At 45.0% G+C, this 5,609-nt stretch overlaps 1 pseudogene; it reads left to right on the forward strand.

Annotated features, from left to right (window-relative positions):
• Positions 1-4,009: 4,009 nt before the first annotated feature.
• LOC126196439 (5S ribosomal RNA) lies at positions 4,010-4,126 on the forward strand (annotated as a pseudogene).
• The last annotated feature ends 1,483 nt before the right edge of the window (positions 4,127-5,609 follow it).

The raw sequence follows: 5,609 nt of genomic DNA on the forward strand, positions 1-5,609 counted from the left end.
TGGCGCACATCAAGAGCCCGTTTCGTCTGGTGACTATGTCGAGAAGAAGGTGCGCCAACATCCAGCTTCTGCAACAGCGACGGCCGACAATAAGTGATTGTCGCCACCTCCTCGATCGACGACTTCAAACCTTCAATCAACGAACAAGGAAGACTGAAAGCACGTAAAGTTCTAGAACTGTATGGCAGACCTCAGCTTTTCAAAATTGTTCCAGTTGCCTGGCAAAATTACAGCAACTTAGCATGAAACTTTGTTGCTCATTGTCCCAATCGCATTACCAAGCAGGGTCCCTTCCTTTTCCGAAATGAACCCGAGTGTCGTTGAAATTCAAACGCCAGCATTAAAGTAATATCATTCCATTTCACTGCTTTAATTTCAAAGTTCAGTTAAGGCATTCATAGCTGGCTACAATATTTAGATTACACAAGCACAAATTAAGAGTGCGAGTTTTGTTACCATATTTTAGCTTACCTGTGACTGCAGCTCAGCTTGGTACGTACTAAATTTTACTATTGTTAATTGTTCAGAATCATTTAATTCAGGTTCAAAGTTAAATCTCTTATTTCTAAATTGCGTAGATTCAAGTAGCTTTTTAAATGATTGTTGAGGTAGCCCAAGACTAACCTTATTTTATTGAATGTCGTAGTGTTTCAGAAACAAAGTTCACTATTAATTTCAGTCACTAAATTAACTTTCAGTTTTCCGGTTTTATTAATTCTTTTGCTAAATTAAGTCAGAGTGTAACGAAATTTATTACCTTTGACAAACATTCAGTTTTCACACAACATGTGTCAACCTTCAGTTGCCACACTTTCAGTGCTAAATATATGTGCATTAATCTTTCATTTTCACTTATTATAGTAGTTGTCCATGGGACTGGCGACCGTAATTTTCCCCAAATCTCAAATATCTAATTAACTCCAATTAATTGTTAACGTAACGACCCGCACATTTACTTTCTTTATTAACTTTACCCCTTTTCAAAATTAATCTCCACCAATTTGCATTTTTCCTTTCATTTAGATGTAACCCTTTCCTCCCTCTTTACCGACAAATTAACTTCGGTGACGATTGCTTTTCCTAAATTTCCATTAGGTACACGCGGTTTAATTTTTACTGTCATTAAGGTCGATAAGTGAGAGGGAGGTTACAGGGGCACACATTTTCACCTGTCCCCGTTGATATATATCAACGCCCGTCAGCAGCTGACTGTATTAATATGTAATTGAAAGATAAAATTTATGTCGCCAACTACACCGTTAATGTCCACTGTATATCTGTACTCCACAGGACGCCTTTCGTTGAGCCTCTGAGGGTGCTTCTCATTTCACTATGAATTGTATCATTTGCAGCTGCGATCGTAAATGGCGCACGTGAAGAACATCCGTCGGTAAAGTAAAATCAGTAGAAAACACTCTCGGTCGCATAGTCATTCATTAAAATTAATACTCTAGTAGGAGGCCATCTTCAGAAAACGCACCATCCGGCTGACGATGATGACGCTTGGAAGCGCTGTTTTGCGACTGGGGTCAGCACAGCGGTTCCAAGCCTCGTCATCGTCAGCCGGATGGTTCATTTTCTGAAGATGGCCTCCTCCTAGAGTTACTTTTAATGAATGACTATGCGACCAAGACTGTTTTTTACTGATTTTACTTTACCGACAGATCGCTGTCCCTAGTATCATTGTCTAAAGCCACAGTAGGAGCTTGAATTTTTCTAATTACACCGACGTGCTTACCATGCAATATGTATCCAGCACGAGGAGATATGCAGCCTGACTTTACTTGCTGCATGCGATCTCGGATCATCTCTATATTGCACTGCAACTGTCTTGTAGTGTCGGACGCTGTAGCTTAACTAGCACCTCCGTCAAGCTTTCGTTTGTACTAAACGACTGCACTACGAAACGGGAGGTTCCGCTTGGGATCTTCCCTATCTCGTATATTAATGTTACCTAATTAAAGTCCCAAACTAATGAGTAATAGGCAGCTCAAGAATTAGCTTCGCAAAGTTTTTTAAGCCGTTCGTTTTGTTGATGAATTACGTTTCATTGGTCTCCAGTAGTATATCTATAGGGATTCTGGTCCAATTGGTTTGCAAGTCCTAAATTTGTAACTTGTTGATATTAAGTGACCTAGCTCAATGGCCTCAAAAACCAAGATGGCAGTAGTCACATCCCCCTTATCTATTACATGAAAAGCCCCTTCTACTCTCAATTCCAAAAAATCGCAGCATAGTATTCAAAATGAAATGGCCAAGTTGTTCCAGTGAAAAATTAGAAACCGTTTCCCCCTGCCCTCCCCTCCCCTCCCACCGGCCTATCTCCTGTCCATGCCAGTTCAGTGCAGACACAGTGACGATCCAGCATTACTCGAGGAGTAGCCACATAGTTTTAATTATCACCTCAAAAAATCAAGATACGACCATGAAAGCAGGTGATAGCCCCTTCTCTTTATACAGGGTGTTTCAAAAATGACCGGTATATTTGAAACGGCAATAAAAAATAACCGAGCAGCGATAGAAATACACCGTCTGTTGCAATATGCTTGGGACAACAGTACATTTTCAGGCGGACAAACTTTCGAAATTACAGTAGTTACAATTTTCAACAACAGATGGCGCTGCAAGTGATGTGAAAGATATAGAAGACAACGCAGTCTGTGGGTGCGCCATTCTGTACGTCGTCTTTCTGCTGTAAGCGTGTGCTGTTCACAACGTGCAAGTGTGCTGTAGACAACATGGTTTATTCCTTAGAACAGAGGATTTTTTTGGTGTTGGAATTCCACCGCCTAGAACACAGTGTTGTTGCAACAAGACGAAGTTTTCAACGGAGGTTTAATGTAACCAAAGGACCGAAAAGCGATACAATAAAGGATCTGTTTGAAAAATTTCAACGGACTGGGAACGTGACGGATGAACGTGCTGGAAAGGTAGGGCGACCGCGTACGGCAACCACAGAGGGTAACGCGCAGCTAGTGCAGCAGGTGATCCAACAGCGGCCTCGGGTTTCCGTTCGCCGTGTTGCAGCTGCGGTCCAAATGACGCCAACGTCCACGTATCGTCTCATGCGCCAGAGTTTACACCTCTATCCATACAAAATTCAAACGCGGCAACCCCTCAGCGCCGCTACCATTGCTGCACGAGAGACATTCGCTAACAATATAGTGCACAGGATTGATGACGGCGATATGCATGTGGGCAGCATTTGGTTTACTGACGAAGCTTATTTTTACCTGGACGGCTTCGTCAATAAACAGAACTGGCGCATATGGGGAACCGAAAAGCCCCATGTTGCAGTCCCATCGTCCCTGCATCCTCAAAAAGTACGGTCTGGGCCGCCATTTCTTCCAAAGGAATCATTGGCCCATTTTTCAGATCCGAAACGATTACTGCATCACGCTATCTGGACATTCTTCGTGAATTTGTGGCGGTACAAACTGCCTTAGACGACACTGCGAACACCTCGTGGTTTATGCAAGATGGTGCCCGGCCACATCGCACGGCCGACGTCTTTAATTTCCTGAATGAATATTTCGATGATCGTGTGATTGCTTTGGGCTATCCGAAACATACAGGAGGCGGCGTGGATTGGCCTCCCTATTCGCCAGACATGAACCCCTGTGACTTCTTTCTGTGGGGACACTTGAAAGACCAGGTGTACCGCCAGATTCCAGAAACAATTGAACAGCTGAAGCAGTACATCTCATCTGCATGTGAAGCCATTCCGCCAGACACGTTGTCAAAGGTTTCGGGTAATTTCATTCAGAGACTACGCCATATTATTGCTACGCGTGGTGGATATGTGGAAAATATCGTACTATAGAGTTTCCCAGACCGCAGCGCCATCTGTTGTTGAAAATTGTAACTACTGTAATTTCGAAAGTTTGTCTGCCTGAAAATGTATTGTTGTCCCAAGCACATTGCAACAACGGTGTATTTGTATCGCTGCTCGTTTAGTTTGTATTGCCGTTTCAAATATACCGGTCATTTTTGAAACACCCTGTACATAGGCAACGGCCTTGCCGCAGTGGACACACCGGTTCCCGTGAGATCACCGAAGTTAAGCGCTGTCGGGCGTGGCCGGCACTTGGATGGGTGACCTTCCAGCCGCCATGAGCTGTTGCCATTTTTCGGGGTGTACTCAGCCTCGTGATGCCAATTGAGGAGCTACTGGACCGAATAGTAGCGGCTCCGGTCATAGAAAACCATCATTTGACCGGGAGAGCGGTGTGCTGACCATACGCCCCTCCCACCTGCATCCTCCTCCGAGGATGACACGGCGGTCGGCTGGTCCCGGTGGGCCACTTGTGGCCTGAAGACGGAGTGCTTTTTGTGCTTCTCTTTATATATTCATCATTCAATGCGACACTTTTTTGCCAACGACGGATGATTTGTTGAAGACCTTGGATGCAGAAGTCCGCAATTGGCTGTTCAGTAAACGTTGCACCTCAAAAATCACCTCGTCTTCATTGCGGAAATTCCTCCCATTGAGTGGTTTCTTCATCTGAGGAAAGAGAAGAGGACAGTGGTTGCTATATCGGGAGAGTATTTTGAGGAATACCACAAAATTTGATAGCCCAAAGAAGCAGCTTGTGTAACTGTGCCCTGAGCACACTCAGGCTGGGACAATGTCGTGAAGCAAAAACAACCCCTTCGATGGTTTACCGCATCGCTTCTTCTTGGCAGTCTTTTGTAACGTCATCACATTCCCAAAAAACACATAGCATTAACTTGTCCGATGATGAATCCATGTGTTTCTACTGCTTGCGTTGCTCCTCTATCTCTGGGTCGTATTCCTACAGCACCTGCCCATGTTGATCAGGCGGCTGAAGAAGTCAACTAGATCGGTCTGACACAACTGCAATATTTCCGCTGCTGCCTCTTTCCAGCGGTCATTCTGAATGGGTGTGAGCAGTCGTGGAACCCATTAGGCGGTGACCCTTTTCATATTCAGAATGTCGTGTAACATGCTGAAAACTGATCTGTGGCGCATTTTCACTTTTTACATTGTCGCCTCGATTGTGACACGCTGATATTGGAGCACCAGTATGTCCTCTTGCGGTTTTCAGTTATTCACACAGACGTGGTCTGCCAGTTCGTTCTATGCCGTTCAGACCTGTCTGACCACACTGGAAGCATCTGCGCCTCCGCATCACTGTGTAATATGATGGTGCACTGTTGCCGCACATTTCTACCAACTCGGCATAGTTGTTCCAGCCTTCCCCTGGTTGAAATGCTAAAACGAATTACAACATTACAGCACTTGTTTGGACTAGACGTTAAACTGTAGCCCCCCTCCCCTTCCCCTATAATTCGCTGGGTAAAGGAGATCAAAGGCCAGAGTACGGCAACGGCATATCAAACGAAACTTCCTGGCAGTTTAAAACTGTGTGCCGGACCGAGACTCGAACTCGGGACGTTTGCCTTTCGCGGGCAAATGCTCTACCAACTGAGCTACCCAAGCACGACTCACGCCTATCCCTCACAGCTTTACTTCTGTCAGTACCTCGTCTCCTACCTTCCAAACTTTATAGAAGCTCCGCTGCGAAACTTGCAGAACTAGCACTCCTGAAAGAAAGGCAAGCGTCCCGAGCTCGAGTCTCGGTCCG

Source organism: Schistocerca nitens, chromosome 7, assembly GCF_023898315.1.
Source record: "Schistocerca nitens isolate TAMUIC-IGC-003100 chromosome 7, iqSchNite1.1, whole genome shotgun sequence".
NCBI lineage: Eukaryota > Metazoa > Arthropoda > Insecta > Orthoptera > Acrididae > Schistocerca > Schistocerca nitens.